Source organism: Mustelus asterias, chromosome 15 (assembly GCF_964213995.1).
Source record: "Mustelus asterias chromosome 15, sMusAst1.hap1.1, whole genome shotgun sequence".
Taxonomy (NCBI): Eukaryota; Metazoa; Chordata; class Chondrichthyes; order Carcharhiniformes; family Triakidae; genus Mustelus; species Mustelus asterias.
The window spans coordinates 55,823,425-55,839,338 of NC_135815.1; the positions used below are offsets into that span (position 1 = coordinate 55,823,425).

Genomic DNA, 15,914 nt, shown 5'->3' on the forward strand with positions numbered 1-15,914 from the left:
CCTGAGGCTAGGCTGTTGTGTTTCAGGTTTTCAATTGGTTGCATTGCTCCTCCTTTAATCCTCGGCATTTTAGTTTTGATGTTAGACATTTAGCAACTAATAGCCTAGATGATAATGAAGGAGTAATGTACTTTTTTATTATTTCTTCCTAGTTTGCAAGAGAATCAAGACAATAATGAATAGAAAATAACTATAACTACCAAATTTTAAGTAAACGTTTCATTCCTAGCTAGTCATAAAGCTTTACCCTATGTTCAACAAAGGTATTGATTGCTTTGATTAGACAACACACATACATATTTAACTTACTACAAAATGGATGATGGGGTGACTACTGCTTCAGTAGTTACGGTTTGCACTTTCATCTAGAGGGGCAGATTTTACTGAGGACAGCTGACATTCAGATCTACCCATTTAAAGGAAATAGTATGTTAGCCAAGCCTCAAAGAAGAAAAGGTGAAAACAAATAAAGAAATATTATTTTCTTGGTAATAAAGCTTTTGATAGAATTAATTACTTCACTGAGAATTAAACACTCTCCTTCCCAAAATTACTAAGCTTCTTTCACAAAGCTATTTCACGTTGGGGGTACAATTTCTTGGGTACCAACTGCCCTTCAGCATCTTACCCAACAAGCAGACGGTGATGCCATGACACCTACCACATTAATACCTTTGCATCTCATAACAATGGTTACACTTTCAAGATTCAAAGAGACCACCTTGCCTCTAAGCTTTCATCAAAAACCATATGTAGGTGTATCACTAACACACACATTTATTCCACCCAGTCTAGATGCTTTTTCATTCTTCATCATTTAGTGGGAGGCGGTGGTGGTGGATTAGTAATCCAGAGATCCAGGATAATGCTTGAATCCTGTTTGAATTCTACCACAGCAGATGGTGAAATTTGAATTTAATAAAAAATCTGGAATTAAAAGTCTAATGATGACCATGAAACCACAAAACCATGAGACCACAAAACCCATCTGGTTCACTAATGTTCTGTAGGGAAGGAAAACTGTTGTCCTTACCTTGTCTGGCCTACATGTGACTCCAGACCCACAGCAATGTGGTTTACTCTTAAATGCCCTCAGGGATGGGCAATAAATGCTGGCCCAGCCAATGATGCCCGGGGGGGAGGGGGGGGGGGGGGGGGGGCGGGGGGGATTCAGGGAAGGTGGGTCTGCATTATATTTATTGAACCAGTCTTTTCTTGAAAAATTGCTGTGGATTGTGATACATGTTGCCACTAGAAATTATCCACTCAGTATCAACATTTTCTGGGGTACACTTTGTCCTTAATGTGGCTGCAATGTTGTCACACAGCTCTAATTAGATGTTTAGATCTTTGAAATGCTTGATATTAAATTGCTTAGTTGGTTTAGATGTTGCTTCTTGTCAGTGAGGTTAAAAATGAACAACAATGTATTGCCTTAATGTTTTGACAGCTTGTATATATCTCATTATTGAACAATAGGGTGATTAATTATGTACCAATGGTTTACAAACATATGGGAAAAAAATGAGGAAAGGCCGCGTACGTACCCTGTTCCATCCAGACATGGTATAGCATATGTGCACCATCAATCAACCCAGTCACACAATCTCCTGGGAGAGAGGATTTTAAAAAATTCCCTCTGAAAGCAATCAAATAATCTCCATGTGACTATCTTAACTGATAATCCAAATCATTGCAAGACACATCTACCTTCTATGATTCAAGATTTCTTCTATTCAGAGGAACTCATCCAGTTTCCTTTGTAAACTATAAACAGCAAATCTGTAACCATCACAATCCATGGCAATCTGTCCCAGGAATCAATGATTAGAACTACTGCTCAGTGTTGACATTGCCACCATGTCTTCTTCTTTGAAATGTTGCTCAGACTATCTCCCTCTATCTGGCTCAAATATCCTATCCATCCAAAAAAGAGCTTTTCCTTTCTTACTTTTGAAGAGCTCTGTCATACACCCATGCGTTTAAGTTTCTCCAATGAAACAAGTTGCAGTTCCCTTGGTCTGCCGTGACAACCAAGACTTGGTGTCAATCTGGTGGCCTCAATCAAGATTTTTGCTAGGGCCTAGACATCTTCCCACGTGTGGGGCAAAATTGAGTACAATTCCCATGTTGGGGCTGAGATGGGGAGAGGTATTGTATCTCTAGTTATTCTGGTTATGTATTTCACTGTTCTGGCTATATGTTCTGACATCCCATTTGTCTTTTCTAAATGTAACTGATCACGAACCTTCAAATTTTTATACACTATGAGGCTGGCTTGGTTCACAACCATTACAAGGTAACCTGGCATACTGTTTATATGAATATGTATATATACCTGAAATTACCATGATCCAAATGCATCACTCTGGAATCTGCAATTATATAGTGCCTTTAAAATAGAATGAATGTCCAGGGCACTACACAAAGAAGTAAGGGAAAAATGAACACTGAGGCAAACATTGAAATACTAGGAGGGATTACAAAACCTTGGTTGATGAGGTGGATTATGAGGGCCACAGGAGGACATGGAGGTGGAAAAGTGGAGGGGTTTAGGGAAGAAATTCCACTGTGTGGGGTCTAGGCAACTGAAGGAATAGCCACCAATGAGGGAGCTAAGGGTGGGGGCAATGAACAAGAGGCATTAGGGACCTGGGAGCTAATGTGGGTCAGAGAAAATTAGGGATAAAGGGTGCAAAGATCTTGCTGAGGCATGAGGTATAGACAGCAGAGTTTACATCAGCTTAAGCTAAGGCAGGCAAGACATATACATTAGTCCCCACGTGTTGCCAGCCTGGCAACCAATGTATGTAAGCAAGCACAGGGGTGATGGGTTAACAGGATTTGATTCTGATTTGATTTATTATTGTCACATGTATTAGCATACAGTGAAAAGTATTGTTTCTTGCGCACTATACCAACACAGCATACGTTATCTTGAGAACAAAAGAAGGTGCAAAATGTAGTGTTACAGTCATAGTTATGGTGTAAAGAAAGATCAACTTAATATAAGGTAGGTACATTCAAAAGTCTGATGGCAGCAGGGAAGAAGCTGTTCTTGAGTCAGTTGGTATGTGGCCTCAGACTTTTGTATCTTTTTCCCGATGGAAGAAGGTGGAAGAGAGTATGTCCAGGGTGCGTGGAGTCATTGATTATGGTGGCTGCTTTTCCGAGGCAGTGAGAAGTGTAGACAGAGTCAATGGATGGGAGGCTGGTTTGCGTGATGGACTGGGCTTCATTCACGACACTTTGTAGTTTCTTGCAGTCTTGGACAGAACAGGAGCTATACCAAGCTGTGATACAACCAGAAAGGATGTTTTCTATGATGCATCTGTAAAAGTTGGTGAGAGTCATAGTGGACATGGCAAATTTCCTTAGCCTCCTGAGAAAGTAGAGGCATTAGTGGGCTTTCTTAACTATAGCATCAGCACGGAGGGATCAGGACAGGTTGTTGGTGATTTGACACCTAGAAACTTGATGCTCGCGACCATTTCCACTTCTTCCCCGTTGATGTAGAGGTTGCTGTGGCAGGGTTGTGTGGTGTCGTGGTCATTGTTCTCCTGAAGGCTGGGTAGTTTGCTGTGGACAATGGTCTGTTTGAGGTTGTGCGGTTGTTTGAAGGCAAGAAGTGGGGGTGTGGGGATGGCCTTGGCAAGATGTTTGTCTTCAACGATGACATGTTGAAGGCTCCGGAGAAGATGTCTTAGCTTCTCCGCTCCGGGGAAGTACTGAACGACGAAGGGTACTCTGTCTGCCGTGTCCCGTGTTTGTCTTCTGAGGAGGCCGGTGCGGTTTTTCAGAACTGTCTATCGATGAGTCGAGCACCATATCCTGTTCTTATGAGGGCATCTTTCAGCGTCTAGAGGTGTCTGTTGCGATCCTCTTCACCTGAGCAGATCCTGTGTATACAGAGGGCTTGTCCATAGGGGACAAGGCATAGTACATTGGGGAGATCATTGTCCAAGGCATGGTTCATTGGGGAGACCATGCAGACGCTACGACAATGGATGAATGAACACCGCTCGACAATCACCAGGCAAGAGTGTTCTCTTCCTGTTGGGGAACACTTCAGCAGTCATGGGCATTCAGCCTCTGATCTTCGGGTAAGCGTTCTCCAAGGTGGCCTTCATGACACAGGACAACGCAGAATCGCTGAGCAGAAACTGATAGCCAAGTTCTGCACACATGAGGATGGCCTCAACCAGGATTTTGGGTTCATGTCACACTATCTGTAACTCCCACGACTTGCCTGGGTTTGCAAAATCTCACTAACTGTCCTGGCTGGAGACAATACACATCTGTTTAACCTGTCCTGTGCTTAACCCTCTCTCCACTCACATTGCCTGTACCTTTAAGACTTGATTACCTGTAAAGACTCGCATTCCAACCATTATTTTGTAAATTGAGTTTGTGTCTTTATATGCCCTGTTTGTGAACAAAACTCCCACTTACCTGATGAAGAAGCAGCGCTCTGAAAGCTTGTGGCTTGTGCTACCAAATAAACCTGTTGGACTTTAACCTGGTGTTGTGAGACTTCTTACTGTTCTTGAACCATTGCAGTCCATGTAGCATCAACAGTGTTCTATACAATTGTACCTGTCATTTCAGTCTCTTTGAGACCTATACCACATATTTATCCACTGAGTCATATTTGACTGGATCATCTATCTATTTTCAATCAGGATGTCAACTACTATTATACGTCTAATTGGTACAAATAGTTTTATATCTGAATATATGTGTATAGGTGTCACTCTTATCTCAGAGGTAGTATCTTCACTCTGGGGTCAGGGGTTTTTGAGTTGAAGCCCTGCTAAAGTGACTTGAGCATGTAATCAATCCTGTCTAACATTTTGGTGCAATACCAGAATTGCAGTACCTCATTGTCAGTGGTGCCGCCTTTCAGGTGAGTTAGTTGCTACTTTCCTTGCAATTAAATCAGTAATTGCATTGAAAGATAATATTGTTAAATGCAAGGGGTGGTCTGAGGTTGTGAAAGATTCTGTAGAAGTGCAAATTCTTTCTTTATGTACAGCAGAAAGGATACCTGATACGAAATAAAGCCCCAGCATGAGAGGGAGTGGGGGATGCTGCAATGCTCAGGTTTAATTTCTAAGGGCGGCACGGTAGCACAGTGGTCAGTACTGCTGCTTCACAGCTCCAGGGACCTGGGTTCGATTCCCGGCTTGGGTCACTGTCTGTGTGGAGTTTGCACATTCTCCTCGTGTCTGCGTGGGTTTCCTCCGGGTGCTCCGGTTTTCTCCCACAGTCCAAAGATGTGCGGGTTAGGTTGATTGGCCATGCTAAAAATTGCCCTTAGTGTCCTGAGATGCATAGGTTAGAGGGATTAGTGGGTAAATATGTAGGGATATGGGGGTAGGGCCTGGGTGGGATTGTGGTCGGTGCAGACTCGATGGGCCGAATGGCCTCTTTCTGTACTGTAGGGTTTCTATGATTTCTATGATAATTTTTGTGCTCCAATTCCTGGAGTGGAGCCTCTTGCTCAGAGGCAATTGTGTTACCAGCTAAGCTGCAACTAACATCTTAACATGAATCATAGAATACCTACAGTGCAGAAGGAGGCCATTCGGCCCATCAAGTCTGCACCAACCACAATCGCACTCAGGCCCTATCTACATAACCCCATGCATTTACCCTAGCTAGTCCCCCTGACACTAAGGGGCAATTCAGCATAGCCAATCCACCTAACCCGCACATCTTTGGACTGTGGGAGGAAACCGGAGCATCTGGAGGAAACCCACGCAGACACAGGGAGAATGTGCAAACTCCACACAGACAGTGACCCAAGTCGGGAATCAAACTGGGGTTCCTGGCGCTGTGAGGCAGCAGTGCTAACGACTGTGTCACCATGCCGCCCAATATGGTGTAAACCAAAAATAGCTGACTTTGATTCAAAGTTTTGTTTCACTGACTAGTCAGTGTGTATGTATTTTGCCATACAGCTACAAATCCAAACTTCAAATTTATCTCAATTTTTTACGTAATTAACTTGACTATAGTGAAATGTTTTAGAAGTCTCTGCAGCGATAGAAGATATGTGCTTCCATTGCCTCCTTCCAAACTATAAGTATCATTCTGGATTTAAAATTTTTTTTGATTAATAGAATATTTAACTTTGCTGGTATGGCCAGCATTTATTTCTCATTCTTAATTGTCCTTGAGAAGGTGATGGTGAGCTGCCTTCTTAACACTCCAGTCCATATGGTATCGGTATACCCATCATGCTGTTATGAAGGGAGCACCTGGATTTTGATCCAGTAACCGTGAAGGAATAGCGATACTGTTCCAAGTCCAGATGGTGTGTGACTTGCAGGGAAACTGCAGGTGGTAATGTTCCATGTGTCTACGTCCCTTGTTTATGTATGTCAGAGAAACCTTGACAAGTTGCTGCACTGCATCTTGTAGATGGTACACACTGCTGGCACTGAGCCAGTGGTTGAGGGAGTGAATGTTTAAGATGGTGGATGCGATATTCCTCAAGCGGGCTGCTTTTTCTTGGATGGTGTTGAGCTTCTTCAGAGCTTTTGGAGCTGAACTCATCTAGACAAGTGCGGTGTATTCCATCACATGCCTGACGTGTGCCTTGATGGACTGGCTTTGGAGAGTCAAGAGGTGAATTACTTGCTGCAGAATTCTCAGCCTCTAATCTGCTCTTGCAGTCACAGTATTTATATGGCTGGTCCAGTTAAGTTTTCGATTAATTATTACCCCCACGATGCTAATAATGAGGGGTTCGGTGATGATAATGCTGTTGGGGAGATAGTTACATTCTTTCTTGCTGGAGATGGTAATTGTCTGCAAGGCACTTGTGTGGTGTGAATGTTACACCAGTTAGAATGTCCCATTGCCTGGGGCAATGTGAGGAACAACATTTTTATGCAGCGAGTGGTAATGGCCTGGCAATTGTTGCCCATGAGATTGGTGGATGCAAAAACAATCAATGCTTTCAAAAGGAAATCAGATGGGTGCTTGAAGGAAATAAACTTGCTGAACTAGGAGAAACCATACAGGGAAAACTGGGGAAGCTTTCCCTGGAGCATAGGAGGCTTACTGGTGATCTTATAGAGGTCTATAAAATAATGAGGGGCATAGATAAGGTAGATGGTAAACATCTTTTCCCAAAGGTAGGGGACTCTAAAACTAGAGGGCGTGGGTTTAAGGTGACAGGGGAGAGATACAAAAGGGTCTAGAGGGGCAATTTTTTCACACAGAAGGTGGTGAGTGAATGGAACAAGCTGCCAGAAGTAGTAGTAGAGGCAGGTAGAATTTTATCTTTTAAAAAGCATTTAGACAGTTACATAGGTAAGATGGGGTATAGAGGGATATGGGCCAAATGCGGGCAATTGGGATTAGTTTAGGAGTTTAAAAAAAGGGGCGGCATAGACAAGTTGGGCTGAAGGGCCTGTTTCCATGCTGTAAACCTCTATGACTCTATGACTGGATTGCTCTGTGGAGAGTCGACGTGGACTCGATCGGCCGAATGGTCTCCTTCTGTGCTGTAAATGACTCTTCGACTCGCAAAAAAAAAATGCAACACCAGTCCTGTGAGTATGATGCCCACAAAGTGAACGAACTTGAGGCGGCATTTGCACTGCTCCAGCTGCAGGCAGAGGGGTGTGCGCATGCGCGGTGGGCGCTCGCTCTCCACTCAGAGCGGAAGCTGCTTCGGACGAAACATGAAGCAGATAAACTGTAAACAAAAGACGGGTGAGAGCGAAGCGGCGCGGTTTTAATATCATAACCATATTCTATAAAACTTACACTATGAGAACTATAAGTTATAAGATACATAGGACGTAAAAGCGAACATTAGAAATTAGTACTAAGGTATGACCGTTGACAACGACACACGATTAACGAGTCCTTTTGACATTTTGCCTGAGCGCCTGAGTTAAGAGATCCCCGAAGGGTTTCCTCTCAAACACTGCTTGTATGTTGGGAGAACTTTCTACAAATAGGTTTTATTTTACCTTGGAAGGCGGCAGCTTTAAATAGAACAGTTAATTGGGATTTCTGTGTAAATCGTGGCCTATTCCCGCAGCGAGCTCCTTTCGCAGCCTAACAACAGCCCGGTTGCCAGGTTACGCGGACGTAGGTCTTGCTGCACTGCGGCTCCGCACTGAGGGCGGGGGGAGCTGTGAAGGTTGAGCCGCCCCGAGTCACCTCGTGCTGCTCCGAAGCTGCCCGAGCAGCTCCAGTCTGCCCACCCCGATTGGACGAACCCCTACCCCCCAGCTCCTGGGCTGCCAGCCTGAAGCAACGTGCCGATTGGTTGTTGGCGATGTCAGCCACAGGGACAAGTTGCTCCACCTGTCCCGGCTTTTGGAGGTTGTTGTGATTCAATGGAGGCTGGAGCTGTGGCGGGGGTAATGGCTGGAACCGGGTAGTTTGCACGAGGAAGATGCGGCGTTTCCCCACGCCCACCCCTTGAAAATAATTCTAAAAGCACCAATGCGAGTTTAGCGGAGTGCAGTGTGGCGGGGGGGTCTGCAGCCGGCATATCCACTGCAGTACCAACAGGAAGAACGGGCAGAAATCTAGTGAGTGGTTTACTATTCACTGCTGCTTTAAGGCACTGTTGTCGAGGGGAAGGGAATGACGCCTCTAGGTCAGAAACTGGTTGCATCGGACAGATATTGAAATAGGATATAAAACTGATGGTCAAATTCTACAATCGAACCTCAGTAAGACCGCAGCAATCCAGGTGTTTGGTTTAAATCCTATTAAGGGAATGTTTGCGTCTTCGTGGGGTCGAATAAGTTATATTCAATTGGCCTCAGCAAGACGATGTCTTTATAGCCATCTATTTGTAAAACTGCAAAATATAGTTGTCTGTCTGTATGTGTGTGTGTATGTATGTGTGTGTATATATATATATATAATAAACTGCTGCTTGAGCAGATACATTTTTATTGTAAGAAAACGGTAAATGTGATCATATGTATGCGTATGGACCTCGGATAAATAAAAATACAATTTCAAGTTTCTGAGAACACCATGAATCCCATAATCGAATAGTTAAGCTCTCCAGGAGACCATTTGGCCTATCGTGTCAGCACTGATTCCTGAAAGAGCAACTCGGATAGTGCCACTCCCCTGTCTTTTCCACATTACATGCATTTTCTTTTCTGTTTCAGACACTGATTCAATTCCTTTTTGAAAGCCTTAATTGACCTTGCCTCCTCCACACTTAGTGTATTCCAGATCCTAACCACTTGCTTCATGAAGTTTTCCACATGTTGCCATTGCTTCTTTTGCCAATTGCCTCATCTGTGCCCTCTCATTCATGATCCTTGCACCATTTCCCCCATATACTCTGTCGAAGGCTGCTCATGATTTTGAATACCTCTATCAAATCTCTTTACCTTCTCCAAGAAGAAAACTCCCAACATCTTCAATCTATCTTTGTAACTGAAGTTCCTCATCCCTGGAACCATTCTTGTGAATTTTTTCTAGTGCTCCACATCCTTCCTAAAAGTGTGGTGTCCAGACTAAAGCAATATTCTGGTTGAAGTTGAATTAGGGTTTTATAAAGGTTTAACATAACTTATTTGTGTTTGTACTCTGATAAAGCCCAGGATGTTATATGCTTCATAAACTGAGCTCGTGTCCTGACCTGATGTATGCCCACATAGACCCAGATCATATCAGATGTTAGTTAAGAATAAACAAATTAGTGTGTGACTGGAGTCACATTAAGGCCAGAGCAGGTAGGTTTCTTTCCTTAAAGGACATGAGTTAACCAGTTGGATATTTGAGGATCCAACAGCTTCTTGGTCACATTTACTGATAGCAACTTTTTATTTCCAGATTTTTAAACCGAGTTCAACTTTTTTTTAAAAAAAAGGTGGGATTTTAACTTGTGTTCTCTGGATTATTAGTCCATGCTTCTAAATTATGAGTTCAATGATGAATATATAATGTGTTATGTAGAATGATAAAATTTAGAATCCTAACCTTTTACCAATATTGAATATAACAGCTCGCTATGTTTTCTGATAATTTAGCACATAGTTTTGAATGAAGTAGAGGTAAAGACTACAAAAATAAAAAGGTAATTATAGCTCAGCCACGGTTAGAGCACATGTTGTTTTAGGGGCCCATTAGAGAAAGGATATTAAGGCACAGAGAAGGTAAAAGAATGGCCAAAATTATGCCAGGGATGGAAACTATGCTTATGAGAAAATACCTGAGATAGAATAATTGGAATCATAGAAGGAGGCCATTCAATCACACCTGTCTGTACCTGTCTGATCGAAGACAGGGTGGTGGTGGATGGAAAATTTTCGGATTGGAGGCAGGTTGCTAGCGGAGTGCCACAGGGATCAGTGCTTGGTCCTCTGCTCTTTGTGATTTTTATTAATGACTTAGAGGAGGGGGCTGAAGGGTGGATCAGTAAATTTGCTGATGACACCAAGATTGGTGGAGTAGTGGATGAGGTGGAGGGCTGTTGTAGGCTGCAAAGAGACATAGATAGGATGCAAAGCTGGGCTGAAAAATGGCAAATGGAGTTTAACGCTGATAAATGTGAGGTGATTCATTTTGGTAGGACTAATTTAAATGTGGATTACAGGGTCAAAGGTAGGGTTCTGAAGACTGGAGGAACAGAGAGATCTTGGGGTCCATATCCACAGATCTCTAAAGGTTGCCACTCAAGTGGATAGAGCTGTGAAGAAGGCCTATAGTGTGTTAGCTTTTATTAACAGGGGGTTGGAGTTTAAGAGCCGTGGGGTTATGCTGCAACTGTACAGGAACTTGGTGAGACCACATTTGGAATATTGTGTGCAGTTCTGGTCACCTCACTATAAGAAGGATGTGGAAGCGCTGGAAAGAGTGCAGAGGAGATTTACCAGGATGCTGCCTGGTTTGGAGGGTAGGTCTTATGAGGAAAGGTTGAGGGAGCTGGGGCTGTTCTCTCTGGAGCGGAGGAGGCTGAGGGGAGACTTAATAGAGGTTTATAAAATGATGAAGGGGATAGATAGAGTGAACGTTCAAAGACTATTTCCTCGGGTGGATGGAGCTATTACAAGGGGGCATAACTATAGGGTTCATGGTGGGAGATATAGGAAGGATATCAGAGGTAGGTTCTTTACGCAGAGAGTGGTTGGGGTGTGGAATGGACTGCCTGCAGTGGTAGTGGAGTCAGACACTTTAGGAACATTTAAGCGGTTATTGGATAGGCACATGGAGCACACCAGGATGATAGGGAGTGGGATACCTTGATCTTGGTTTCAGATAAAGCTCGGCACAACATCGTGGGCCGAAGGGCCTGTTCTATCATAGAATCATAGAAACCCTACAGTACAGAAAGAGGCCATTCGGCCCATCGAGTCTGCACCGACCACAATCCCACTCACGCCCTACCTCCATATCCCTACATATTTTACCCACTAATCCCTCTAACCTATGCATCTCAGGACACTAAGGGGCAATTTTAGCATGGCCAATCAACCTAACCCGCACATCTTTGGACTGTGGGAGGAAACCGGAACACCCGGAGGAAACCCACGCGGACATGAGGAGAATGTGCAAACTCCACACAGACAGTGACCCAAGCCGGGAATCGAACCCAGGTCCCTGGAGCTGTGAAGCAGCAGTGCTAACCACTGTGCTACCGTGCCGCCCCCTGTTAGGTATATTTACCCGAACAGGTGCCGGATTGTGCCGACTAGGAGAATTTCACAGTAACTTCACTGACTAATAAATAAACTTAAACTTATAAACTGTCTGTGGCAGCTCTTTGAAAGAACTGCCAAAATTAATCTTACACTCATGCATTTTCCCATAACACTCAATTAGTTCTCTTCAAATACATGTCTGGAGGTCTTGTGGTACAGTCGGTAGTGTGCCTGCCTCTGAGCCAGAAGCTCCAGGATCAAGTCTCACCCCAGGATTTGATGGTCAGGGAAGGTGCATTCATAATACGATCAAACAGGTTGAGTCTGTAAGCCTGCAACAGTGGCTGGTGGTATATTTTTCACTACATGGCATGGTTTTACTTGGAGCTGGTGTACTTGGTCACTGCCTTTGTCCCCACCAACACAGCGTGCTTGACCTGGGCAGCAGCAGGTGCACAGTGGTTGGATCTGCCGGGAGCTAATGGTCTGCCGCTTATTGTAATGCGGTCAAGGCTTCCCGCCTGGCCCAATGTGCTGGGAGATGTCATTGACGAATGAGCCCATAATGGAGGTGCTGGTGTTGGGGTGAATCTGCTTAATAACTTCGTAGATGGTGTTACTCTCCTGGATTTCCTCAGGGTCATTTTCTTGGCGATTTAATTTTTTTGGAGCCTTCCTTCGGAGCTCCTGCTTTCTTGTCCTCATGATGTGGAGATGTCGGCGTTGGACTGGGGTAAACACAGTAAGAAGTTTAACAACACCAGGTTAAAGTCCAACAGGTTTATTTGGTAGCAAAAGCCACACAAGCTTTCGAGGCTCTAAGCCCCTTCTTCAGGTGAGTGGGAATTCTGTTCACAAACAGAACTTATAAAGACACAGACTCAATTTACATGAATAATGGTTGGAATGCGAATACTTGCAACTAATCCAGTACAGAAAGAGGCCATTCGGCCCATCGAGTCTGCACCGACCACAATCCCACTCACGCCCTACCTCCATATCCCTACATATTTTACCCACTAATCCCTCTAACTTATGCATCTCAGGACACTAAGGGGCAATTTTAGCATGGCCAATCAACCTAACCCGCACATCTTTGGACTGTGGGAGGAAACCGGAACACCCGGAGGAAACCCACGCGGACATGAGGAGAATGTGCAAACTCCACACAGACAGTGACCCAAGCCGGGAATCGAATACACATCTTTTTAGCCTGTCTTGATGCTCTCTCCACTCCCATTGTTTTGTTTCTTAAAGACTGGATTAGTTGTAAGTATTCGCATTCCAACCATTATTCATGTAAATTGAGTCTGTGTCTTTATAAGTTCTGTTTGTGAACAGAATTCCCACTCGCCTGAAGAAGGGGCTTAGAGCCTCGAAAGCTTGTGTGGCTTTTGCTACCAAATAAACCTGTTGGACTTTAACCTGGTGTTGTTAAACTTCTTCTTGTCCTCAGCCATGGTGCTGTTTCATGGCTGGTGGTAAGAGTGGGAGAGACTCCTGATCAGGAGCGCTTGATGTGAGTGGTGGTCCTGAAGATATAACCCCCGATGACAGACTGTTCCAGGAATTGTTAGTTATGGGAAGTGATGAAAGTCTGCCTTAGTGCACCACTGGTTACAGGAAGATAATTGGAATGGAAATGTATGTCAAATCGCCTTTTAAAATTTTCCTTTGGAATCTGATTCTGAGGAAGTGTATTCCGATTGTAACTATTCTCTCTACCTGTATTGTTTAGTTCTTTAGCAAACTTTTAAAAATCTTTTCAAGTACTGCTGCCTCACAGCGCCAGGGACCCGGGTTCAATTCCGGCCTTGGGTGACTGGAAATAAGATTTATGAATTGGACGAAGACCAATTTTAATGGGATAAGACAGGATCTGGCCATAGTGGACTGGGAGCAGCTACATAGAATCATAGAATCCCTACAGTGCAGAAGATGGGCCAAACGGACTACAAGTCTGCACTGAAAGTCCAACAGAGCATCTTACCCAGGCCATATCCTTGTAACTTCATGTATTTACCTCACTAATCCCCCTAACCTACACATCAAGGGACACTAAAGGACAATTTTTAGCATAGCCAATCTACCTAACCTGCACATCTTTGGACTGTTGGAGGAAACTGGAGCACCCGGAGGAAATCCACGCAGACATGGAGAGAACATGCAAACTCCACACAGTCACCCGAGGCCAGAATTGAACCCAGGTCCCTGGCGCTGTGAGGCAGCAGTGCTAACCACTCTGGCACCATACCACCCTTGTAGAAAGATCCACATCAGATCAGTGGAAGTCATTCAAAAATGAAGTAGAGTTCCCTATATGGGAACATATTGGCAAAGAATGGGACCAACAAGTCCAGAGAACCCTGGACGGTGAGGGACATGCATAGAAAAGAAACATAGAAAAACTACAGCACAAACAGGCCCTTCGGCCCACAAGTTGTGCCGAACACATCCCTACCTTCCAGACCTACCTATAACCCTCCATCCTATTAAGCTTCATGTACTCATCCAGGAGTCTCTTAAAAGACCCTATTGAGTTCGCCTCCACCACCACTGATGGCAGCCGATTCCACTCGCCCACCACCCTCTGTGTGAAAAACTTACCCCTAACATCTCCCCCGTACCTACCCCCCCAGCACCCTAAACCTGTGTCCTCTTGTAGCAGACATTTCCACCCTGGGAAAAAGCCTCTCAGAGTCCACCCGACCTATGCCTCTCAACATCTTATACACCTCTATTAGGTCTACTCTCATCCTTCGTCTCTCCAAGGAGAAAAGACTGAGCTCCCTCAGCCTATCCTCATAAGGCATGTCACTCAATCCAGGCAACATCCTTGTAAATCTCCTCTGCACCCTTTCAATCTTTTCCACATCCTTCCTATAGTGAGGCGACCAGAACTGAGCACAGTACTCCAAGTGGGGTATTACAGCATTAGATAAAAAAAGGAGGCTTACAGCAGATTCCAGGAGCTCAAAACAGTGGATGGCCTGGAGGAGTATAGAAATGATGTGGAGATGCCGGCGTTGGACTGGGGTAAACACAGTAAGAGTTTTAACAACACCAGGTTAAAGTCCAACAGGTTTATTTGGTAGCAAATACCATTAGCTTTCGGAGCACTGCTCCTTCGTCAGATGGAGTGGAAATCTGCTCTCAAACAGGCTAACAACACCAGGTTAAAGTCCAACAGGTTTATTTGGTAGCAAAAGCCACACAAGCTTTCGAGGCTCTGAGCCCCTATAGTTATGCCCCCTTGTAATAGCTCCATCCACCCGAGGAAATAGTCTTTGAACGTTCACTCTATCTATCCCCTTCATCATTTTATAAACCTCTATTAAGTCTCCCCTCAGCCTCCTCCGCTCCAGAGAGAACAGCCCCAGCTCCCTCAACCTTTCCTCATAAGACCTATGAAGGGGCTCAGAGCCTCGAAAGCTTGTGTGGCTTTTGCTACCAAATAAACCTGTTGGACTTTAACCTGGTGTTGTTAAACTTCTTACTGTGTTTACCCCAGTCCAACGCCGGCATCTCCACATCATCTCAAACAGGCCACAGAGACACAAAATCAAGTTACAGAATACTGATTAGAATGCGAATCCCTACAGCCAACCAGGTCTTAAAGATACAGACAATGTGAGTGGAGGGAGCATTAAGCACAGGTTAAAGAGATGTGTATTGTCTCCAGACAGGACAGCCAGTGAGATTCTGCAAGTCCAGGAGGCAAGCTGTGGGGGTTACTGATAAATCCAGGACATAAATGTCACACTATGTACCTGGATTTATGTCACACTATCAGTAACCCCCACAGCTTGCCTCCTGGACTTGCAGAATCTCACTGGCTGTCCTGTCTGGAGACAATACACATCTCTTTAACCTGTGCTTAATGCTCCCTCCACTCACATTGTCTGTATCTTTAAGACCTGGTTGGTTGTAGGGATTCGCGTTCTAATCAGTATTCTGTAACTTGATTTTGTGTCTCTATGCCCTGTTTGAGAGCAGATTTCCACTCCATCTGACGAAGGAGCAGCGCTCCGAAAGCAAATGGTGTTTGCTACCAAATAAACCTGTTGGACTTTAACCTGGTGTTGTTAAAACTCTTACGGAGTATAGAAACTCAGGGGGTCACTTAAAAAAAAATTAGGAGAGTGAAGGGAGGCATGAAAAAAGACTGGTGGGCAAAATAAAGGAACTGATGCAGGAACCTTACTCTTTGTCACCACTGTCACTCAGCCAGCTTCGTATCCATGGTGCCACTGTCCCTTTTATTACTTTGGCTTC

General features: G+C 44.4%; 1 protein-coding gene across 8 annotated transcripts in view; it reads left to right on the forward strand.

Annotated features, from left to right (window-relative positions):
- Positions 1–7,641: 7,641 nt before the first annotated feature.
- sanbr (SANT and BTB domain regulator of CSR) overlaps positions 7,642–15,914 on the forward strand; it is a 149,080-nt gene continuing 140,807 nt past the window's right edge. For 2 of the 8 annotated variants that reach the window (XM_078229911.1, XM_078229915.1), the window contains exon 1: positions 8,346–8,561. The gene's annotated coding sequence lies outside the window, so the exon portion shown is untranslated. Of the gene's footprint in view, positions 7,729–8,345; positions 8,562–11,919; positions 11,932–15,914 lie in introns of those variants that run through there. The other 6 variants (XM_078229914.1, XM_078229910.1, XM_078229908.1 and 3 more) reach the window with 6 other exon arrangements.